This window comes from Erinaceus europaeus, chromosome 7 (genome assembly GCF_950295315.1).
Source record: "Erinaceus europaeus chromosome 7, mEriEur2.1, whole genome shotgun sequence".
Classification (NCBI taxonomy): domain Eukaryota; kingdom Metazoa; phylum Chordata; class Mammalia; order Eulipotyphla; family Erinaceidae; genus Erinaceus; species Erinaceus europaeus.
This window is the reverse complement of record NC_080168.1, coordinates 22327374-22353195: the sequence shown is the minus strand read 5'-3', so window position 1 is coordinate 22353195 and position 25822 is coordinate 22327374. Positions and strand designations below refer to the sequence as shown.

Genomic DNA, 25822 nt, shown 5'->3' with positions numbered 1-25822 from the left:
ATAATCAAATTCTCAAATACGAGTAACTATTGACACCTCCCCTCATAAGCTTTGCCCTGAATAACTAAGTTAGATTAATCACTTACAAAGAAACATTTGAATAAATTACTCTATTATTTACATTATTTAATTATGAGACCACAATATTGCTAACTATTATTATATTAACTAGAGCACTTCTCGGCTCTGGCTAGCTCAGCTCTGGCAGTGTGAGGATTGCTGCCTCAGGCATGAAGGTCAACTTCCATAAGTCACTGTTTTTATCCCCAGTCTTATATTACCTATTTTTTGTGTTGCATGTTTTTCATTAGTTCATGGAAAGGGAGTAGGAATTATTTTGTAATTAACATATACAACATAATCTAATTTTTAAATGAGTAGTATGATGTAAAAACATGTATTTGTATTTCTCTGACATTCAATGACTTGGAACATTTTTTTAAAATGTTTGTTGGCCTTTTGGATCTCTTCTTTGGTGAATATTCTGTTCATATATATTGTCTCCCCATTTTTGGATGGGTTACTCAACTTTATAGTCTCATGAATTATTATTATTATTATTTTAGAAAAAGAGATATTGGTATTTTTTCGTCAAATGAATATAACACTAAGACCATTTGTCAATCCTGCCTACTAATCTGATTTTGAAGTGATTCACTTCTTCCTAGTCCCTTCTTCACCCCCATTCAGTGCAAAACCTTTCATCTCTGACCTGATCTATGGTAATGGGCTTTCTTGCCTTTCTCCACTGAGTTCTCTAAAATAAAGACAGATCTTTAAAGTAAAAGTGAAGGTGGGGAGATAACATAATGGTTATGCAAACAGATTCTCATATCTGAGGCTCCAAGACACCAGGTTCAATTCTGTGAACCACCTTAAGCCAGGGTTGAGCTGTGCTCTGGTAAAGAAAATAAATGAATAAATAAAACAAAAGTGAGATTATGTGCCTCTAACAACTATTCTCTGCTTATATCCTCCAGATTTTGGCTCAAATCTTACTTCACTAATAACACTGAGAAAGATTTCCTGGCTCCATAAACTAAGCCAAGAAACTGCTCAAACATGGGTGGAAGCATGCACATGCATGTAAGAAAACACACACCCCTTATACATTACAGAGAGTTCATGAATAGTCTGTCCTTGGGACTAGGGCGTGGCGCAAAGCTCAAGGAACGGCATAAGGATCCCGGTTCGAGCCCCCAGCTCCCCATCTGCAATGGAGTTGCTTTACAGGCAGTGAAGCAGATCTGCAGGTGTCTATCTTTCTCTCCCCCTCTGTCTTCCCCTCCTCGTCTCCATTTCTCCCTGTCCTATCAAACAACGACAACATCAATAACAACAACGACAATAAAAAACAAGGCAACAAAAGGGAAAATAAATTCTAAAAATTAAAAATAAATGAATAAATATAAAGTTTGTCCTCATAAGATAGAAAACTCTCAGGTATTATGTTCATTTTGATCCACATTCTATCACTAATCTACCTAGCAACTGGCAGGTATCCAACATGAATTTATGAAATTAATATTGATGAGCATTCTTTTGTAAACACATGGAAACTTCTAAGATGTATATATCCTGCTGATACTCACATTTTCTTCTATGCACTTTAATACACCAGTCTGTATTGTTTGCTCTAATTCATGGCTTTTTAAATTGCATTTCATTAAGTGGCAAATATGATATGTATCTCTAAAGATTTCTAAGAAGAATTCCATAGTGTATTTGTTTAGTTGGCATATCTGAGTTATTCCCTGAAGACCCTAATTAACATCTAGAAATCTGAATGGAATGATGCAGAAGGTTCACAAATCTATGAAAATAAATACCACTTCCCTTACATGTGCATTAATACAAATTAGCAAGTTTTGTAAGTATGCAACTAAGAAGCATAAAAATATGCTCCTATCTCAGACCCAGAGGGTTTGAAACATGGTTTTAAGCATATCCCTTGAAGAGTGCAACATGTGCATAAAATGATTTTCAGATAATGACTTCCTCATAAGGCAAAATCTACAGATGAAACCACTTCAGAAATCTATATTTAATTATGAAAATCCAATTTAACTTATTTTTGCTTTAGTTGTGCTTCAGAATGACTTTTAAAATACTAATTTTATACGTTCTCACTCCCTAATCCTCAATTTCCTCACCTACAAAATAGTAATAATAGCATCATAACGTAATTAAGAAAAATCAAATGAGATGGTCTATTTAAAAATACTATAGGGAGTCTGGTGGTAGCACAGCCGGTTAAGCACACGTGGCGCAAAGAGCAAGGACCGGCATAAGGATCCCGGTTCAAGCCCCCGGCTTCCCACCTGCAGAGGTGTCGCTTCACAGGCAGTAAAGCAGGTCTGCAGGTGTCTATCTTTCTCGTCCCTTCTCTGTCCTCCCTTTCTCTCTTCATTTCTCTCTGTCCTATCCAACAACAATGACAGCAATGAAACAGTAATAATAACTACGATAATAATAACAACAATGATAAAACAACCAGGGCAACAAAAGGGGGGAAAATAGCCTCCAGGAGCAGTGGATTCATGGTGCAGGCACCAAGCCCCAGCAATAACCCTGGACGCAAAAAAAAAAATGCTTACTATAATACTTACCATACTTACTTACCTACATGTGAGTATTCAATACATCTTAACAATTACAAATACCCAAAACTTTCCTAGAGACTGTGCATCACAGATCTAAATAAAAATGATAGAGCATTACAGAATTCGAACTAGTTGGCAAAAACTAAAGCTGAAAAAGACTATTTTTTTTTTCCCTGTTGAGCATTTTGATTGATTTCCATTAGCTCCTCTCTGGCTCTTGTTTTCCTCCTAGTACTTCTCCTACTTTGATAGCTCTGCAAAATCACACCTTCCTTACAGGCAGATAAAGAATCCAAAAGGAGCCATTACAATTAATCTGACTGAGAAGTAGGCATGGAAGATAAACAGGCAGTGTACCCTCAGGACCACAAACACTTTATATTTATCTCTGTTTTATCCATATGTCAATTAATGAGCCAACTGGTTATATCTTTTAATAAGAAGTAATCAACTCCAACTAAAGTTGTCAAATTCCTATAACTCAAACCTACAAGACGACTGCTAAATGAAAAGAAAGTGTGTTTTAAAAGCAGTGTTACCTTCTTGAATATTTCCACATTATTGCTTTAGAATCACCCAAGTTCAAATGAGACAATTAAATGCTGTGCCTTTTTTCGTTGTTGTTGCTGTTCACAGGCAAGATGAAAGTAATTTGCTGCTCCATGCATCTGTTTCCTCAACAGCACAGTGAGGACTAAGCTAATTAGGGGATGAAAACAATATGGTCATATGGATAGGCCAGATTGCTTGTCACTCAGTTTTCCAATATGTGGGCTCTGTTTTGAGAACAGGAGACAGATAATGTTTCTCTGGAGTCTCTCTTAAAAGTGTATAGAAAGGAAGAACTAGGAAGCTTTCTGGTGTTTACCTGTCTATTTTTAACATTTATCCTAGAAATAGTTCTACTGAGCTGTGCTGCTTGTTTTTTCAAAGTGTATTCTTTATTAGAAACTTTCAGCCAATGCTACAAACTTCCAGTAAGACCAAAGAAATTCACATCACCCACAGGGACTTAAATTCATTATTCTGAAATATATTATGAACCAGAAAAAAAATAATAAGTTGAAAATCACAGGTCGATATACATTTTTCAAAAAATCCACTTTCACTTTCACTCACTAGAAGAAAAGGAGCATCTGAAGTGGAAGCATAATTCCAGAGTTGTATCATGAAAGAAAAAAGTATTTTATTAATGGTCTGTCAAAGTCACTTTGCTCTTGGTAAAATTCAGATTTAAGTGTGGCCATTCAATGGCATGGTTTATAACAATTTGATTCTGTCCTGGGAGAAGACATTTGAACTACAAAATTCCAACAGGAAAAATAGGCAGAGTTTCACAAGTTAAAGTGCAAGTACAAGTAAATAAGAAATGGCAAGTGAGCATAAAAAGCTTGATAGTAGAGACTGGAGTCTAACACACAGAAAAGCATGTGTGCATGTTGGCACACACACATGAGAGTCAGAGAGAAAGAGATAGAGAGAGAAAAGGTTGGTTGCAAATAAGAAAAGAGAGGGAATGGCTTCTTTTTTTTCTGACATTCCAGGAATTTATTGCTCTGAAAAGTTTCAGATTCCTAGAGTCCTGAAACCTATAGATACCAGTTACAATGGAAACAGACACTTTTCACATAAAAAAAAAAGTTTTAAGTGTTGCACTGAGAGATAAACCCATGGTTTTACATGCATGCAATGGTAGTACTCCTCTGCCTGATTTCCCACTATTCATTCTTTTCAAGGAGGAAAAGGGAGAGAGGGGAGTGAGGAAGTGGCAGACACCTAGAGGACAGAGACACCAAGGAACCACTTCACTCCCTCTTGCAGCTCTCCCCCTCTATCATTCACATTGTTCTCATGCAATGACAGGACTCAAACCTGGAAAAATTCTACTTCATTATTATTGAGAAATTAAATATATATTTTTACTTTTTATTTAGTAAGAGAGAAGAGATAGGGAGAGGGAGAAACAGATTATCAGTCTGGTAATGTGATGCCAGGGATCAAGCACACAGGTGTGCTCACTCTTCCATATAAACATATATACATTTCTCTCTCTGTCTGTGTGTGTGTGTGTGTGTGTGTGTGTGTGTGTGTGTGTGTAAAGTCATCACAGATATGACCAAAAATGATTTACATCTTGATAGTAGAAAATGCATTTAAAATTTCTCCAGGATGTGCGCTAAGGAGAACATACTCTCTAAACTTGGTAAACAGGAATAGAATAAAGTAGCACACACACACAGGTCTGGATGAAAGTTAATGTCACTGCAACAGAAAATATTAAGATGATTTCTGTCTCACAGGTAGGTCATTGTCTTATGAAGCAAATCTCCATTGAAGGTTTAAGTACTATTAGAAAAACATTCTTGAGGTTTTGATTATTTTTTTTAATCATGTTTAAAAACAATGGTATTCCACAGGTAGCTTTGCATAGCTGGATTTTTCAAGTAAAGGCACAACTAAAGAATTACTTTTGATTTTTGCAGAATTTAGTGAAGACTGTTTCTTTTTGCTTCCAGGGTTATTGTTGGTTATTATGCTCTGTGCCTGCACTACGAATCCACTGCTACTGGAGGCCATTTTCCCCATTTTGTTGCCCTTGTTGTTATTATTGCCACTGCTGTTGTTGTTGTTGGCTAGGACAGAGAGAAATGGAGAGAGGAGGGGAAGACACAGATGGGGAGAGAAAGATAAGACACCTGCAGACCTGCTTCCCCACCCATGAATCGACCCCCATGCAGGTGGAGAGCCTGGGGCTCGAACAGGGATCATTGAGCTTAGTGCCATGTGCACTTAATCCACTGTGCTAATGCCCGGCACCCTCTTTTTTTTCTTTTAAGATTTTTTATTCATTTATTTAATCACACATACACATGGAGGCCAATGCAGCACTATGAAGTAGTAAGTAGTACTGAGGTTTTGTGCATGCACTAGTCAAGTGTGTGTGTGTGTGTGTGTGTGTGTGTGTGTGTGTGTGTAATGTATACACAGGGGTCTGTGCATACATGATTTCACCATTCCCAGGCCAACTTTTTAATTCAGTTAAGAGAGAGAGAGACTATGCCACCATAGTACCAGAGTTTCCCCAGTGCCCTAGCATTGCTCCTGTTAATTTTGAGATTTGAACATAGCAAGGCACATGCTTTTCATGGAGGGTTATCTCTCAAGCCCTGAACAGAAGCCTGATTTTGCACTCAAAACACACCTCTAGACTAGAGGGTAATATCAAAATAAGAGCACACAGTCAATAAAACATGACATTTCACTAGATGTCTGCAAAAAGGATTTCTTAGTGCTTGTGAAATTTGATTTTATTCTAAATATAAGCATGTACACCCTGCAAGGAAGGCATAAGCAAAAAAAAAAGCCTTTGCATACTAAAGACTCAAAAAGAGCTGATCTGATTGGAATCCAATAAAGAATACCAAGAAAAAATACAGAAAAGAAAGTACCATGTCATGCAATGCTTTCTCAACCTTGGGTAGAGTCTGGGTTTTTTGTTTTGTTTTGTTTTGTTTCCATTTTCAGAAAACTGAGATCTTACTGTAAAGATTACTGGATAATACTGGCCATGAGTTTTGTCATAACAACTAAAGATTAACTCTAGTCAGTCTCTCTCTCTCTCTCTCTCTCTCTCTCTCTCTATATATATATATATATATATATATGTAATATATATATAAATATATACACATACACATTATATATAATCTCATTTATACGTATGTCACAAAGCATGTGTGTAAATACCATGTCTGAATTGAAATGCATTATGCTGTTTCTACTTTTTGTGCCAATTGCTGTGAGACACCACAGAGAGGAAAGCAAACCAGCCATATGTGCTGCTGGCACTACAGACACACTGTATGGGTCTGGCATATGCCTTGAATATCTTAAAATCATGTTGTTTCTAGCTTATTTCTGAATTTGACTATATATTTAAGTTTATTTGGAGGCTGTGAAAAAGAAGTAATTTCACACTACTAATCTTATGATTATGCAGTTAGTAACTAGTAACAATGTGCTATTTGTGCAAAGGATTATGCATTTGTTGCCAAATTTCCTACGGCAGCTTTTAATCTGCGTAAGTATAACTGCCCACTGAATTTTTTTTTTTTGCCTCCAGGGTTATTACTAGGGCTCGGTGTCTGCACTACGAATACACTGCTACTGGAGGCCATTTTTCTCCATTTTGTTGCCCTTGTTGTTGATACTGTTATTGTTGCCATTCGTGTTGTTGTTGGACAGCACAAAGAGAAATCGAGAGAGGAGGCGAAGACAGAGACTGAGAAAGACAGACACCTGCAGACCTGCTTCACTGCTTGTGAATCGACCTCCCTGCAGGTGGGGAGTCGAGAGCTTGAACCAGGATCCTTCTGCCAGTCAATCCGCTTTGTGTCACGTGCTCTTAACCCCCAATTTTTAAGCTTTTAAGAAACCGGCAATTTTGAACAAAATTGAGTGTGCTGATATGAAGTCACTTTAAAGGTCCATTCTAAAAACTGACAAATTTTGCCTTACTGAGCATACACACAATGTAAGTTGTTACATATGTTTGTCCACATATACTTTCAGTTTTTACGTTCCATATAAGGCGGAGCTATCCATTACACATGGAAACTAATATATGCTATATAAGTTACATATATATCTTGTAAATTATAGATTTGTAAATTTTACTGACTATGCATATGTATACACAAACATACAAACTATTTTAAGTGGATCTTAATATACAATTACATAAAATATATGCCAAAGATAAACACTGTTGATGATATGATAATGAATATCATTTTATGAAAACTTTTCTCCTTCCTTAAGTATTGAGAACTCTTAGAAAACAAAAGGAAAGAGAATGTACTTCCTAATGCCACGTAAAGAATTTCTGGGGGGGTTCCCGGAAGATGGTGGACTGAGAAGCCGCTAGTGGCTTGAGCTCTGACCACATCTTCTGGAAACGGTAGGATTTTCTGCCTTTAATAGGCCAGTCAATAAGGGGTCCTAACGGTGACACCAAGGAGGTGACTATAACTTAATTTGGGTTAAGAAATAGAGTAGAAAAAAAAAGGGAAAATAACATTTTTTTCCTTTTAATTAGTAAGCACACCTCCCCCCTCCCATAACCAGTCCCTGGCGACCAGCTCCTAGCAGGCTCCCCTGCTGAGCTTCTGTCTTTACCAAATTCCTATCCCACCAGGGAGTATCATTCATTCTAAGTCTATACCCTTCTGAAACCTCTGGCCTTTTTTCTAAGTAGCCAACCCCCCCACCTCACCCTGCATAGCTAATTAAATCATTAAAAATAAATAAATAAATAATTCTTTCCTTTCACCACTCTTTTATGACTGTTCTTTTTCTTATCTTTTTCATTTTTCTCTCTCTCTCTTTTTTTCTTTTTCTCATTCTTGTCATCCTTTCTTCCTTAATCCTACAGCTTCCAAAGTCATAGGCCCCAGCCCCCACACCACCAAACAGTGTGCTTTTTTGAATTCACTGATACACATTTGGGAATTATTTTGGGGAAGAATTCTGACTCAGTGTGGACTCTCACTGCGAGTGTCTCTGCTCAACTTCCCTTCCTCCTTTAGCCACCCCTAGAATATACAGTGGATAGCAGATTTGCATAACTGTCTATTTCAGCTATCCTTGTCTAGTCCTGAGGGTTTTTTTTTTTCCTAGCCACACTGGGGAAGTCTTCAGTGCTGTGAAGTTCCTCCCCCTCCCCCTTCTCTCCCTCTCTAATTGAAAAAGTTGACCCAGAGTGATGAAAACTCAGAAAAAATAAAAAGAAAAAAAAAGAAAAAGGAAGAGGAAGTAGAAAAGGAGAATTTTTTTTGTCTCTGCTACAGTGGACAACAGAGAATTCTAAAAGAAAAGATTTGGGAGTCAAGGATCCCAGTTTGAGCCCCAGGCTCCCCACATGTAGCCAAATCTCTTCACAGGTGGTGAAGCAGGTCTGCAGGTGTCTATCTTTCTCTCCCCCCTCTGTCTTCCCCTCCTCTCTTCATTTCTCTCTGTCCTACCCAACAAGGATGACAATAATAACAACAACAATAGTAACCACAACAATAAAAAAACGAAGACCAACAAAAGGGAAAATAAATAAATAAATAATAAATATTTTAAAAATATATTTTAAAAAAAGAAAAAAAAAATCAAGAAAAAAAAAAGACTAGGCAGTGGTGCACCGGGTAGAGCATATGTATTACATTGCTCAAATATCTGGGTTTAAAGCCCCCAGTCCCCTCTGCAAGGGAGAAGCTTTACAAAAGCAGTGAAGCAGTGTTACAGGTGTCTCTTCTCTCCTCTTGTCCACTTTTATTTCTTCCTTCCCTCTCAATTTTTTTCTTCCTCTATCCACTATATATATATATGCAAAATACATAAATATATGTATGTAGGTATATTTTATTTATATCTATTTCCCCCTTCTTTTTTGCCTCCAGGGTTATCTCTGGGGCTCTGTGCCTGCGCCACGAATTCACTGCTCCTGGAGGCCATTTCTTGTTGCCCTTGTTGCTGTCATAATTGTTATTGTTACCATTGATGTTGTTATTGTTGGATAGGACAAAGAGAAATTAAGAGAGGAGGGGAGAAAGACAGGGGGAGAAAAATATAAGACACCTGCAGACCTGCTTCACCACTTTTGAAGCGACTCCCCTACATGTGGGGAGCCCGGGGCTCGAACTGGGTTCCTTATGCCGGTCCTTGCGCTTTGCGCCAAGTGTGCTTAACCCGCTTTGCTAATGCCCAACCCCCTCAATCTATATTTTTAAAGAAAACTCTAAAAAAAAGATACTGGCCCATAAGTTAAATTCTAGTTCTTCTAATATCAAATACGTGAAAATTGGAGAACTTTGTCTGTTAGGTCCCAAAAGTTTTCAATTTTCAAATGGCAAAAATAATCTGAAAAAAGTATGAGGATTAATAATTGAAACCTATAAGAAGCTCAGCACTAATTTATCCCTCCATCTCTACTGAAAAATCACTTTGACAGTATACCATGAAAGAAAAGTATTCACAGCAATGTTTCCCAAAAATGAAGTTCCAACCGTCACCAGAAACACTCATGAATTATTAAAGGTAAACTAGAATGCCAGGGAGATAGCATAGTGGCTATGCCAAAAGACTTTCATGCCTGAAGCACCAAATGGAAACCCCAGCACCAACATATGCTAAGCAGTGCTCTAGACACACACACACACACACACACACACAATAAATACATGTTCAGGGGATAAAAACATTTTCATTAAAATATTTCCTGATTAAGATAAACTTAAAAAGAGATAAGTACTGGTGAATTGCACTGATATTTGTAGTTAAAGGTTTTGTCATTTTCTTTCTGCTACCAGTGCTATTTTGGGGGCTCAGTGCCTAGATGGCCAATACACTGCTGAAGTGGACTTTTTGTTTTAATAGAGGAAACAAAGAAATTGAGAGGGAAGTAAGGAAAAGAAAGACAGAGATTTCAACAGAACTGCTCCACCACTCAAGGAGCTTCCCCCTTACAGGTGGAATGGGGCACTTGAGCCCAGGTCTTTGTTAGCCAGGTAACATGTATGGTCCACCAGCAGATGCTCCACCACCCAGTTCCAAGATTTTGTGATTCTTACGTACCCAAAGATCTGGAGATAGTAGGCATCAATTGAACCTTATGAATTCACAATGCAAATTAATTTCATTATGTAGGTTTTGTTTTGTTTAGTTTTGTTTTTTTGTTTGTTTGTTTTTAACATTAAGAGTTCATTTTTAAAAGGGCTGCCTCTGTCCCTTACATCCTAGGCACCTCATGTGTAACTTGTCTGCTGGGAAATATTATCAAGCATTTATGTGGAGAAAACATTAACTATATCCTTCAGTAATTACTGCCATTTTTATTTTAGGCTGTGTGTCAGTATTTCTACTTGCCATTGATTTTCTAGCCACGAGAAATAGTAATTTAAAGTTGTAAATAAAAGACAAAATGAAAAAAAAAAAGAAAGAAAATGGCTGCTACAGGGTTTGAACTCTAAGATTTTGAATATTAGAATAGGATGTTTTTCACTCGAAAGTGGTTTCACATTTCCTGGGCTAAGTTTAAAAACACTAGTGGTGAACTTAGTGTAGTAATTTTATCTGTTGGTAATCAAATGATGCACACCTGAAACTCCCATAATGCAGTGTTACTGTAATTAAAAAAATCCAAACAGGTGTAGCAGTATTGCAGGTGTCTGTCTCCCTCTCTATCACCCCTTCCCTCTCAATTCTGGCTGTCTCTATCCAATAAATAAATAAAGATAATAGAAAAAAATTTCTTTAAATCCAAACAACACATGAGCAGTCTGAAATCCCACCAAACCATCTGACTGAGTGCATTTAGATCTGCTGCCATAAATTCACAACTGAATACTCCTGGGAAACGCAATACTTCTTCAGCCAGTGGAAGGATATCAGTAAAAGTTTGGTGTAGAGGAGGATAATAGACAGTGATAACTTAAAATAATTTGGATAGGGAGTCAGGTGGTAGCACAGCGGGTTAAGCGCAGGTGGCACAAAGCAAGGACCGGCTTAAGGTTCCCAGTTCGAGCCTGCAGGGGAATCGCAGCAAGTCTGCAGGTGTCTATCTTCCTCTCCCTGTCTCTGTCTTCCCTGCTTCTCTCCATTTCTCTCTGTCCTATCCAACAACAACGACATCAATAATAACTACAATAATAAAACAAGGGCAACAAAAGGTAATAAATAAATATTTTTAAAAGACTTTTTAAAAGTAATAATTTGGATAACAATTTAGAATGACATTACTTAATAGTCATAAATGTATTTAATGTTGCCAACACCCTTAGAAATGTTCATTACTTTACTAATAAATAACTAAAACTTCCAGTGGTTAAGCACATATACTACATCAGATACAGGACCAGGATTTGAGTCTCCACTACCCACCTGCAAGGGAAACACTTTACTGACAGTTACACAGGTTTCTCTTTCTCTCTCCCTCTATATCTTCCCTCCCCTCTCAATTTCTCTCTGTCCTGTCAAATAAAATAGAAAGGAAGGAAGAAAACAAGGAAGGGGGGAGGGAGGAATGGGGCAAGTGAAGGCAGTCAGTCAGGCTGGCTTAAAAATACTTAAAAACACCTACTACTTATTATCACTAGACCCATCTGTTTGACAAGCAGATACACAGGACTGTGTGAATGGCAGGGCAACAAACATTTCACTGCTTTCAGTGAGCTTAAGACAAAAAGGCAGGTACACACAGAGTGACTAAAGAACCCACACTGATCTCAGAGCAAAGGTTGTACCATCTGCTAAGCCTCTTTCCCCATCTTCCTGTGAAATTAGCTGGAACAGATGACTGACATGATGTTCTCAGTGCTTATAATTTTTGCGGAAAGAAAATTAAAAAGATACTTAAGTAAAGAACATTCAGGATTCATTAGGAGTGTTGATTAAGCTTTAGAGGCTAAGCCACATCTATCATATGTGCTCCTCACTGACTTTCCTGTGCAAGAATGTTTATTATCAGATTCTTAGGATTGTTTCCAAACACACTTTTTCCTTTGGACATAACATTTTTTTTAAACTCTCATGTGTGCTAAAGGTACATGCTAACTTATTTGTATACCTAATACATCAAATTCTTAACCAAAAATCTTTCTGGCCCAACATCTAGTCCTCCACATTTATACCTAGAACAATAACTGTAGTTCAGATCCTCACTTTTTTTTTTTTTTCCCCTTTTGTTGCCCTTGTTGTAGCTTTGTTGTGGTTATTATTATTGCCCTTGTTGACGCAATTCGTTGTTGGATAGGACAGAGAGAAATGGAGAAAGGAGGGGAAGACAGAGAAGGGGAGAGAAAGATAGACACCTGCAGACCTGCTTCACAGCCTGTGAAGCGACTCCCCTGCAGGTGGGGAGCCGGGGGCTCGAACCGGGATCCTTACGCCGGTCCCTGCACTTTGCGCCACATGCGCTTAACCCACTGCACCACCGCCCGACCCCCCAGATCCTCACTTTCTTGCACTCCTGAAAAAGGTGTTAAGTCTCTTTCTGTTTATGTTAGTAATTCCAAAACTACAGAATGTAATTTTGCCATTATTCTCTTCAAACACTAAAGTGGTTTCTGAAACAGTAGTAATATTTCACTTCTTGATATGTTCTGTGAAATAGATGTTTCATCAGATAAATCTGTAACAATGGAATAGAACTGAAACTCTGTCCTAAACTCAAAGTAAGGTTTGTTTGTAAACTAGAACAACATTCTTTTCATTTTCAACTTTCAAGCTGTTTTCTCACCTGTATTACCTATTCAAATGTTCAATGAAGATTGTAAATATAATAGTCATTGCAAAGTAAATTTATAAAAATTACGGGTAATTTTGAGGCTACTGATTATTTTAAGAGTGATTTATTTTTATTGTTATTTGACTTTTTTTTTAACTTCACACCTTTTCTTTCCTTCCCTCTCCACCTTGAGACAAATCACTTTTTTAAAGAGTAAAGTAATGTAACACATCATTATCATTTCAATAAGCTCTATAAGGAGTCGGACAATAGTGCAGTGGGTAAAGCACACGTGGCACAAAGCGCAAGGACCTGTGTAACCTGCCTTAAGGATCCCGGTTCTCACCCTGGGTTCCCCACATGCAGGGGTCTATCTTTCTCTCCTCCTCTGTCTTCCATTCCTCTCTCCATGTCTCTCTGTCCTATCCAACAACAACGACAGCAAGAATAACTACAACAATAAAACAACAAGAGCAACAAAAGGGAGTAAATAAAAATTTAAAAAATAATAATAATAAGCTCTTTGGTGTCTCCACCTAGAGGACAAAAGAAAACTTTGCTGGCATTGCTTCAAAGATACATCAAGATTAGAACTTAACTTTAATTTTCATCCTCTCCCTCCCACTCCCAAATTCCATATATCTCACACGAATTCTGGGCACAATGAAACATTTGTTTTTCTTAGAACTTCAGATTCACTCCCACAAACCTCCATCCATTTATTGTCCATTACTTTCACTGTGGTGAGATGGCCATTGTTTTTTTTTTCCCCACCAGACTCCTTACATCCACAACTCCCCAACCATGACTACATTGGACCAAGGAACAAGTTTTCCCTTCCTCAGGATACAGTGAATATCCTAGAGGTGGACTTATCCTTAAAAATGCAACTATCTGAACTCCAATCGTTTTCTCCTGAAATACAGATGTTTTACAAGGTTGTGATAAAGGAAGAAGCTGAAGAGAATGAAGAGGAATTCAAATGTAGCAAAAAAGAAAAGATAGCATTTTGGTAGCATCCAGAACCTAAGTCCAGTCACTGTAGTTACAAAATCGCTTTAATTTCTGCACTGATAAAATATTTCACCTGGATATTCTTCCAGCTTTGCTTACTTTGTGATCCAGGCTCCATCCCAGTCCCCACTGCATTGGAGGAAGCTTCAGTGCTGTGGTGTTCTGCTCTCTCTCTCTCTCTCTCTCTCTGTTTCTGGCTCTCTCATTCTGAAGAAGTCAGCCCACAGCAGTGAAGTCCCAAAATGATAAAAAAAAAAAAAAAAAAGCTTTAACTTCTAGCTAGCCTCCTTGCCTCTCTGTTCCACTATGCCTCAACAATAAATAACACTAAACTAATTTTATTTTATTTTATTTTATTTCCATCGGGCTTATCTTGGGGCTCAGTGCCAGCACTATGAATCCCGTCAGCCAGTTTTTCCTCCCCCCCCTTTTTACTTTATTTTTATTTGACAGGACAGAAAAGAAATTGAGACGGAAGGGGAGAGAGAGAAAGAAAAATGCCTGCAAAGCTGCTTCACTGCTAATGATATATCCCCCCTGTAGGCGGGGACCGAGGGCTTGAACCTGGGTCCTTCTGCATAGTGTTATGTGAGCTTAGCCATGTGCACCACCACTGGGCACTCCCTAATTTGTTTGATTTACATGTCGGCATTCCCAGTTAGAACTATGAACTCCTAGAAGGAAGATGATTGTAGAAAACCTAATGTCCTGTGCTTGCTTCGGCAGCACATATATTAAAATTGGAACGATACAGAGAAGACTAGCATGGCCCCTGCGCAAGGGTGACAGGCAAATTCGTAAAGCGTTCCATATTTAAAAAATAAAAAGAGGGAGTTGGGCTGTAGCGCAGCGGGTTAAGCGCAGGTGGCGCAAAGCACAGGACCGGCATAAGGATCCCGGTTCGAACCCCGGCTCCCCACCTGCAGGGGAATCGCTTCACAGGCGGTGAAGCAGGTCTGCAGGTGTCTTTCTCTCCTCCTCTCTGTCTTCCCCTCCTCTCTCCATTTCTCTCTGTCCTATCCAACAACGACAACAACAATAATAACTACAACAATAAAACAACAAGGGCAACAAAAGGGAATAAATAAAATATTAATAAATAAAGAAAGAAAGAAAGAAAAGAAAAAGAAAGAAAACCTAATGCCCTTTTGTGCTTTTGTGCTATGGAAGAACAAGTAAAGATGGAACATCTACTAAATGAATTATAAAAATGTGCTACCCAGGAAAAAAATGTAGAAAATGAACGAACAAATACATAAGTAAAAACAACTCAGGTATTTCAAGTATTCCAATATAAACGTCAGGAATTCCATGGTGCTATTAAAAAGTTAAATGTTATATATAAAGAAGTTGAAACAGCTCTTATTTTAAAAGCTCATGTTGTGCAATAACAGGCCAGTAATCACTACTCAGTGAAAGACTGGCCTTTAAAATTACACAACACAGTCTGGCAATCTGAATACCTTAACGAGGATGGTGGGCTAAACAAGACAATAGGGGAAAATACAAACAAGGTAAGAGAAAAAGAGGGAGGAAATGAAAATAGGGCCTTAAGAATATTTATATACAGGGTGGGCTGGTATGTACCTGGTTAAGCACACTTACTGCCATGTGCAAGGATCCAGGATCAAATCCCTGTGGAAGGCAAGCTTCACAAAAACGAAGCAGCGCTACAGGTGCCTCATGAGCGCGCACTCTCTCTCTCTCTCTCTCTATCTCTATCTTCTCCTTCCATCCCAAATTATATTTGTCCCTATCCAATAAATGAATGAGTAAGTAAGTTTTATAGAAATGAACATTAGTATAGTGAGAGATGTGTAACTTAGAAAATGAGAGAACAAGGGATAGCCACCGACACAGAAATAAAGCTAAAACACCTACAGTAAAACAAAAGAAAATTCTGATGTATTAATAAAATTGAAGTACAGTCCTATGATTAGCAATGGGTATTTTACAAGTGACCCAAGATATAAAATCTCAAACACTTTACAAGTGACCCAAGATATAAAATCTCCTCCAACAGGAGGGTATATGAATTTTCAATATTTTTATAAATCCTTTTTAAGTCTTATTAAATATTCTTATTTATTATTTGCTGAATAGAAACAGAGAAATCAAGAGGGAAGGTAGAAAAAGCCTGGAGGGAGAGAAGGAGAGGAAGAGGGACAGAGAAAGAAACAGGGAAGGAGGAGAGAGAGCATTGCAACACTGCTTTACCATTTGTGAAGCTTTCCCCAACAGGTGGGAGCTGGGGGCTTGAATTTGAGTCCTGGTACACTGTAACATGTGCACTCAACCAGATGCACCCCAGCCCAGCCCCTTACAATTGCTTTTGTTCTAAAGATAATTGCAATGAACAATTAGAACATCATTATATGATTTTTAATTAAATTTTGATCCACATTTAAAGAGGCTAAAATTTTACTACCACCACCACCACTTACTCCTTACTACACCACTATGCTTTGTTTATAAAGTAATCATAGAGAGGGAGAATTAACTGAAGGACTTAAGATATGAATGGTGTCTGGAAAGGTGACTTACCAGATGAGAGCACGGTCATAAGCCTGAAACACAAAGTCTAACTCCTTGCACCAGCACCATATAGTCAGAAAAAAATCTGTCTCTCTCTCCCTTTCTCTCCTAAAGACAAGGATGATTAGTACCAAGTGATAGCTGAATAGTAGTGAAAGCAAGCATCATGAAAATCATGTGTCATATTGTATGAAGAAAGTGAAGAGACAACTGAGTCATTTTAGGACAGAGATTAGCACAAAGTTGGTGAAGAGAAACTGAACATATGACAGGACGACAGTACCCTTTAAGCTCAATATGGCTTTAGGAAAGTAACTATCTGCACTTGGCGCGAAGCACAAGGACAGGCATAAGGAACCCAGTTGGAGCCCCCATCTTCCCACCTGCAGGGGTGACGCTTCACAAGCGGTGAAGCAGATCTGCAGGTGTCTTTCTCTAGTCCTCTCTCTATTTTCCTCTGTCCTATCCAACAACAACAACAACAGCAGTTACAACAATAGCAATAACAACAAGGGCAACAAAATGGGAAAAACTGCCTTCATGAGCAGTGGGTTCATAGTGCAGGTACCAATAACCCTGGAGTCAGAAAGAAAGAAAGAGAGGAAGGAAGGGAGGAAGGAAGGAAGGAAGGGAGGAAGGAAGGAAGGAAGGAAGGAAGGAAGGAAGGAAGGAAGGAAGGGAAAGAGAGAGAGAGAGAAAGAAAGAAATGGAGGGAGGGAGGGAGGAAAGAGGGAAGGAAGGAAGGAAGGAAGGAATAACTATTAAAGTAGTGATATTTGTTAAAAGCTGTTATGATTTTGTATTAGTTAATTCTTTGTTTGACCGCTGAAAACAGGGTATAAGGAACTTCCTACTAGCTGTTCAAAATACACAATATTAAAATATTGTCCAAACACTAGAATTTAAAAAAAAATCAGTAGAGAAATATTAACTTCAAACTTGTTTTTGCACACTTCTTCCCTTTTAAAGTTTAGTTATTATTCATATTTGAAAAGATAGTTTAAAATAATTCTAAAATAATGGAGCTGTAATTAATTATTAAACTTGATAATATCTTAATATATCTTATTCTCTGATTCTACAATGATAACAAAGTAGTGTGACAGAATTGTTTGGTCTGTTCTGAGGAGAGAGAAGCAAAGAATTGTAACAGCATTAAACATTCTGTTTAAAGTTAGGATTCAGTAATACACTAATTACATATTGTCACATTTTTATACTCCAAATTTCTTCCATTCCTATTTCCCCAAGGTAATAATAAATGAGAAATAACTTTTATGTTTATTTCATGAAAAATTTAAGAAAGTCTTATCAAAATGTCTAATTGGCTATGGTAAACTTTGCATCTACAGTAAGAAAACCTAATCTGGGGAATTGAGATAAGTAAGGGATGTTTCAAATAGGATATTTAAGAATCGAAACACTTCAGATTCAGAGGAAAAAAACTAATATTGCTGCATTTTTCACCAGGTAAGGAATTCAGTCGTTTGTTTTATTCATCACAGATATGTTAGGAATCTGTATGTGTGATCAGTATTCCAAGAGATGGGAATCTAACAGTGAACACTGACTCTATTATATGATACTAAAAGGGATGGCTGCCAGGTGGTGGTACACCTGGTTAAGTGCTCACATTGCAGTGCACTAGGACCCAGGTTCAAGTCCTTGGTCCCCACCAGCAAGGGAAAAAAGATGGCTTTTAGTGAAGTAAAAGTAAGACAGTGAAAGGAAACTACTGGAATAAATTCTCACATGTGGAATATTGTGAAGTGAAACACATGACCTTGGAAATTAAATAAATAACAGCCAAAGTGTCTCTAAGACTTTGTAAGAACTTCGATAGTTATCCTTGGAGGTGGTGTGGGCACAAAACTCTACTGGTGAGTGCAATGTGGAATCATATCACTGTGATTTTATGATCTTGTAAACCACTATTAAATCACTATAAAACAATCCTCAAAATAATAATAAGAGTTTAGAGGAGGAACTAAAGAAGTAACAAGCATCAATAAGCCTAATAATATAAAAAATGATGGATAGTGAGGAAATGCTGTCTAAAATATTGTGACAAGATTTTAGCCTACATTATCTTTAGCTTCACCAACACCAAGTAACATGGTCAGTGCTATTTCAGTTTTAATAATTATTCAGAGAAGTCATCTGTTTTAAATCATAACTTCACTTCCTTTCTATTTTTTTCAGACATTTTGTGCTGTGTCTTCTAAGTGATAACTTCTTATTTTTAAGTTTGCTCCTTTCTGCTGATTAATCTTATCAAAAAAGTAACCAGCTTTCATTTTGTCAAATTGGTCACCTCCAAATCAATCCTCTGTAGCTTCTAATCTTGCCAATTCACTTTCACAGTTCTGAATTAAACGATAACCTCCAACTTGCCAGATCCTATGGCTAATTTCTATGTTAATTCTCCCTAACTTCTCTGTGTTATTGGAAACCAGAATCATTCAAATTCCCCCTCCCCACCAAAAAAAAAAAAAAAAAAAAACTATCTTCTCTTAGCTTCTAATATACCACTCTGCCCTTTTCTTCTTCTTTTTTCTTTCCTCCAAGGTTATCAGTGGGGCTCAGTGCCTGCACTATGAATCCACTATGAATCCACTACTCCTGGAGGCCTTTTTTCTTTTCCCCTTGTTGTTTATCATTGTTGTTTTTATTATTGTCATTGTTGTTGGATAGGACAGTGAGAAAACAAAAGAGGGGAAGACAGAGAGGGGAAGAGAGATAGACACCTGCAGACCTGCTTCACCACTTGTGAAGCGACCCCCCCTGCAGGTGGGGAGCCTGGGACTCGAACCGAGATCCTTATGCAGGTCCTTGAGCTGTTCAACATATGCACTTAACCCTAACCCGCTGCGCTACCTACCGGTCCCCCTACTCTGTTCTTTTCCCCTCATCTACTTGTTTTCACTTCTACTCAGTTTCCTCACTGGGGTTTCTTTTTTCGCCTATATGCTAAAAATCAATCAAGAAGGACATTTGGGAGTCCCCATGAAGCCTTTCTACACATTCACTCCTGAGAGCATTTGTATAAATGCTATGGCTCCCTACATAATACTGCTCAACCTAGCTGTCATTTATAAGTTCAAGTCTTCATTCTCTTTCACCCGAATACTTACAGTCACCTTTTAATTATATTCATACCTCTAACTTTGTCCCTTCACAGTTCACCCCTGGGTTGTTGCCCAAGATTTTTTAATCAGAAATTAGATATGGTTACTTCTTGACTCTTACCCAGGAAATAGTTATGGATTAACAGAAAAAAAAAATTAGTATTTTTCAAGTCATCCTCAGAAACTGCACTAACAGGGTTGTATAATTCAAAAATGGCAGGAATTATGTCTAACTTGTGTTGATAAGTACTTACCGAAATTTTGTCACACACACAACTCACTGAATCTACATTAACCTTGGAGAACCAAGTTTCAACAAGGACTGAAAAAAGAAACAGCACTATCTTACCACAGAAGTACTCTGCTTACAGTTTCCACATTGTCACAGTAACATCTGCATAACTTGTAACGAGGCACACATAACTTCATTTCTGAACTCTCACATTCATTGCAAATACCTTGAAATATCTTTAACTGCAATTTCCAATCTGTGTGACTTTCTTAAGCAGAAATATTGACTGATGGTACATGGTGAAGAGAAAAGATGGAATAACCCCCTACTTTGGCTTTCATAATTGATGAATGAATCTTCTCTTTAGCTTTCCTAAGATGCTTCTAGAAGAAAAACTGAAATTAATATGCTAAACAACAGAATGTCAATTCACACCCTCATAGGACTCAACCAAATTAAGTACTCAAGTCTGAAGAATAATAAGGCTTTTAGAAGTTTAAACAAACAATCAATGGATATAATGGAGAAAATAGAATAAATTTAGTGCCAAATATTTCCCCTTTTATATCCCACAAGTACATATGGCATTCATTGATTACAGACATTTGTTTCAGAGGGTGAATACAACTAATGATAGATATCAGATTAACAATGCAACATGGCCTGCCTTTCAGTGGGAGTTCATTCTTCAGTTCTCTCTTCTTCACGACAAAGTTGAAGTTGAATCAAGATTCAAAATATGACTAAGTGGGACACTCATCAAAACATGTCATTTACCAAAAGTCAAGTTCCCTTAATTCTTCCCTCTAGCATCATTCTCCAAATTTTGAATCATACAGTATAATTAAGTTCCTATTAAATATTTGTCCTCAAGACTATTAAATAAAAATGAGGTAAAGAATGTTTGCTTTTCTTTTACCCACTAACTTTATTCTGTAAGAAGGAATTACTAAATACCAGAAATTATAATATTTATCTTGAAAAATCATGGCAGTCTATAAAAATTAACTATAATTCAGTATAACTTTAAGTAGACATAACTATTATCTAAACTCAGATAAACAACTAAGACTTTCAAAGAAGAAAAGGGGGTGTCGGGCAGTTGCACAGTGGGCAAAGCACACATTGTGTGAAGTGCAAGGACCCGCCTGAGGATCCTGGTTTGAGCCCTGGCTCCCCACCTGCAGGGGGGTCGCTTCACAAGTGGTGAAGCAGGTCTACAGGTATCTTTCTCTCCCCCTCTGTCTTCCCCTCCTCTCTTAATTTCTCTATGTCCTGTTAAACAACAACAGCAATAACCACAATAACAACAAGAGCAACAAACTGGGGAAAATGGACACCAGGAGCACTGGATTAGTAGTGTAGGCGCTTAAATAAAAAATAAATAAATAAAAAATTTAAAGATTTGGGGGCCCAGGTGGTGGCGCACCTGGTTGAGCGCACATGTTACAGTGCATAAGGACCCGGGTTTGAGCCCCTGCTCTCCACCTGCAGGAGAGAAGCTTTATAAATGGTGAAGCAGGGCTGCAGGCATCTCTCTTTCCCTCTCTTCCTCCCCCTTCCTCTCAATTTCTCTCCTATCCAATAATAAATAAAAAAAATAATAAAAATTTTTAAAAAGTAGTGTAGGCACAGAACCCCAGCAATAAGCCTGGAGGCAAAATAATAATAATAATAATAATAATAATAATAATAATAATGAGAAAATTATCTGGAGAAAAATAGTTCTACCAAGTTCTTCTCTGTAGTGTATATATTTTAATTTATTTAGTTTTAAAATATTTATTTTAATTAGACACACACACACAGAGAGAAGCAAGTCATGAAAGTCTTTTGCAAAACCATTGTGTTGTCTCTCACAGCCCAATATTTTTCATTCATCCTTTGAAAGTTAACTAATCATGAAAAAATTAAGAAAAATTCTTAAGCAATATACAATGCTCTTTGCAAGTTCTCTCCATTGTTTAAGGATCATGCTCTTTTGTTAATGTTTTTACCTTAAATATGGTTTTTAAAATAATGCTAATCTTAGAAGAGAGAGAAAGAGAGACAGACAGACAACCAGAGAACAGCTCCAGCATATGCAAAACCAGGATCAAAACTGGGACTCCAAGCATTCAAGGAATGCATTCCACCCACTGAGTCACCTCCCTGGCCACCTCTATGACTAACTTTATTATGGTAACAAAAGCCTTCCAACTACATTCCAGATTTTTCTCTTAAGATATTACACATGTTACACATACACACACACACACACACACAGTGTTGGCACCCCCAAGAGACCAGGGCCTCATTCATGTGCCGTATTACTATATGACTTCTACAAGCAAATTTTCTGTTCTTCATTTATTTATGGAGGGAGAGCCAGACAGAGAAGAGAGATAACACAGCACAAACTTGCCACCCTGGGAGATCTCCCACTGCAGTCCATGGTGCTCCCATATTGTACAACTACATAAACTCAGGACTTCATGGATAGCAAAGCATAGCTCAACTGGGTGAGCTATTTCTGTAGTCCTTCCAATATATTTTTTCTAGTAATATTATTTACTAAGCAAACTAATTTGCTCCTTATAGTTCCCCAAACACATTATGCTGTTTTTCTGTTCATCTATTACCAGTACTTGGAATAATTTCAGCAAATTACATAATTTTAACTATCACAAATATTTCTGTAAAAGCATCTTTATGAAAAATTCTTTTGCCTCTTCCCCAGTTGAGGAATATAACTTTTTTTTTAAATTTTCACGCTATGTATACATATTTATATATTTTACATGAATATTTATTTATGTTTGTCTGTGTGCTGTGTTTTATCATAGTTGTGTAAACCTGTATGTCACTCATTGCTACATTCCCAGACCCTAGCATAGTGTATGGTGCACAGTGAATGCTAAAATAAGTAAGAAGATAAAATAACTTTTAAATATCATCTCTACTATTTCCTATTTCTCTTTTTCTCTGGTTTTCATTCTTTTTATGAGCTTCACTTTAATAAGTTCATGATCCTGATACCTCTTCATTTTCCTCCTATTCTAACTAGAATTTTCATCTGAAATTTCACATCTCTTCCTCTTATTAATGAAAACATTACTTTTTGACTAGACAGAGGGCTCTCAATTTACTACAAGTTGGAAAACAGTTTTGATGTAAATTCAAAATGAATATTTTAAAGTAATGTACTCTATACAATCTGTGTAGCACACAAACAACAATTTCTATAAGCAATTTTGACTTGCACTTTTGATAGTGCTGTAAATTTTTAAAGGTCCTAGAAATACAGTGAAATTCAATAACATTCAGGATTGTCACATAAACCTTTTCTTGTGTAAAGAAAATAACATCGGGAGTTGGGTGGTTAACAGCGGGTTAAGTGCAGGTGGCGCCAAGCACAAGGACCCGGGTAAGGATCCCGATGGAAGGCCCCCCCCCCCCCCACCTGCAGGGGAGTTGCTTCACAGGCCATGAAACAAGTCTGCAGATATCTATCTTTCCCCCTCTGTCTCCCCTCCCTTCTCGATTTCTGTCTTATCCAACGACAGCAACAACAATAATAATAACCACAACAATGATAAAAATACAACAAGGGCAACAAAAGGGGAAAAAAATGGTCTCCAGGAGCATTGGATTCATGGTGCAGGCACCGAGCTCAGGCAATGACCCTGGAGGCAAAAAAAAAAAAAAAAAAGCCATCAAATAGTGCTTATGAATCTAGGTTAAGAGTCGAGGTATATTTGTCTTTCAGAGTTCATTTTAAGCCTCCATTAAAATAAATGATTCTCTATTAAAGTTTTTTAATACAAGAAATCATTGGAATATTAAAAATTCAGCTTTAAAAAAGAAGTTGATTTATTTTTGTTCAAGAGTCAGCCTGTGTGTATATATATATATATATTTTGGTCATATCTGCTGCTATACTATGTTCTTCCTTTTAAAAACATGACAGTTAAGTTTTGGGCCAGGCAGTAATCGCTATTTCATTTTATCTTATTAATATTTAACTTTACAGAATCAAAGGGAAAACAGAATATTTACAACCTGAATTCCCATAATCTTTAAGCTAAGAAGGTATAGTGAGTGACATGATGATTATTTGGCACTATAGGAAGAAAAGAATCAATTTTGCTGAGAATAGAGGTTAAAAATAAGAGTTTGCTGCTTTAACAGGTTAAGATTTGAAAAAGATTAGGCTCAGAATAAACTATCTTGCTCTACAGTAATTTTAATGGAACTTCTAAACTTATGTAAGGAGTATGTTGAGATAAGGATTATTGTCTTCCATTGACTCAACATCTAAGAAATTTCTTCTGTTGAAGTAATAGTTTAGAAGGGTTTGTTTTTTTGGAGGGTCGGGCAGTAGCGCAGCGGATTAAGCACACATGGTACAAAAAGCAAGGACCAGAGTAAGGATCCTGGTTTGAGCCCCCGGCTGCCCACCTGTAGGGTGTTGCTTCACAAACAGTTTGTAGGTTGTCTGTTTTTCTGTCCTCCTCACTCGATTTCTCTCTGTCCTATCCAACAACAACAATAATAAGGGCGACAAAAATGGGAAAAATGGCCTCCAGGAACAGTGGATTTGTAGTGCAAGCACAATAGGTAATCTTTACTTTTGTCTATCTCATCCTCCAGTTCCCATATCTTCCAGTTTACAAATGTAGATAAGATGCTCTAATTTTTTTGTCAGCCTAGTCATGGGAATATTCTAAACTACTGACATTCCAAAGAACACATAAGATCTGAATTGTATAAATTTCCTTACTTTGTTCTCCATTTCACAGTACTCCTGAATACTCTCTCTGTCACAAGGACAAATATTCTTTGTTGTATATACAAATGTTGCCTAGAAAGATATTTTCAAGCAGATTCTTGGAGTGCTGCTTTAAAAAAAAATTACCAATTTGGCACACTCTCATAAGCAGAAGGAAAAAAGGGCATATATTGGAGATTAAGTAGTTGAGAACAAAGATGATGCAAATTTTGTGCAATCAAAAGTAAATCATTTGAAAATTATGACGTTCTAAAAATAATAAATTACAGTAAAGCAAATTAAGGAGGTTATAAACAGTACAGCAAAACAATATTCTCGAAAGCTTAACTGAATTGAAGATACCTAAAAAAAAGAGAACTATGTTTGAATTTTAAGTAGTAAATTTTCAAGCAGATAAACAAGCTTAAATATAATGGACAAACAAAAAAGTTTGATAACTGTAGTAAGATAATCTTATTTTTGAAAATTATAAATACAACACCAGTTACACTCTGTTCACTCAACTAAAAAAGATGCATGAAGTTCCTCAAGAAATAAAATTCTGTAATCCCTAGTATCAACTGCTCTGCCAAAAAGTAGACTAAAAGCCTAATTTTATGTCATGAATGATTTTATAAATAGATATTAATTTAAATGCAATTGAAAATACTACCACTATGTCTCTATGTCCAAATAAAAAAGTCAATCCATAAGAAGATTTAAGACATCTATACATGTATGTTAATTCTATAAAAAGTACGTTAATTAAAGAAATATCCTCAATGTACATCATTCTAGGGTAGTTAACAGCTATTATAAGACAATATTGTCATAGAAATACAGTTCATACATCTCCTTATTAAGTGCCTGCAGCACTCCTCCCTCCAAATGAGACTTATTTCCTCTTCAAGTCCTAGGTCATCCTACTCATCTCAGCCTTCTTCTGTGTCTACTATTAGCTACTGTTCTTCTTCTTCCTCTTCCTCTTCCTCTTCCTCTTCCTCTTCCTCTTCCTCTTCCCTCTTCTTCTTTTTTTTGCCTTCAGGGTTATTGCCAGGGCTCAGTGCAGGCATCATGAATCTACTGCTCCTAGAGCCCATTCCCCCCGCCTTTTGTTGCCCTTGTTGTTGTAGCCTTGTTGTGGTTATTATTGTTGCTGTTGACGTCGTTCATTGTTGGATAGGACAAAGAGAAATGGAGAGAGGAGAAGAAGACAGAGAGGGGAAGAGAAAGATAGACACCCACAGACCTGCTTCACCACCTGTGAAGCTACTCCCCTGCAGGTGGGGA

General features: G+C 37.3%; 1 protein-coding gene and 1 non-coding gene across 3 annotated transcripts in view; one reads left to right on the top strand and one right to left on the bottom strand.

Annotated features, from left to right (window-relative positions):
* Positions 1–25822, bottom strand: part of ERBB4 (erb-b2 receptor tyrosine kinase 4) — a 1141529-nt gene that overhangs the window by 1065840 nt on the left and 49867 nt on the right. The gene's annotated exons all lie outside the window — the stretch shown is intronic.
* On the top strand, positions 14598–14704 carry LOC132539599 (U6 spliceosomal RNA). The gene has a single exon (XR_009550940.1). It is a non-coding gene; the product is annotated as a U6 spliceosomal RNA (small nuclear RNA).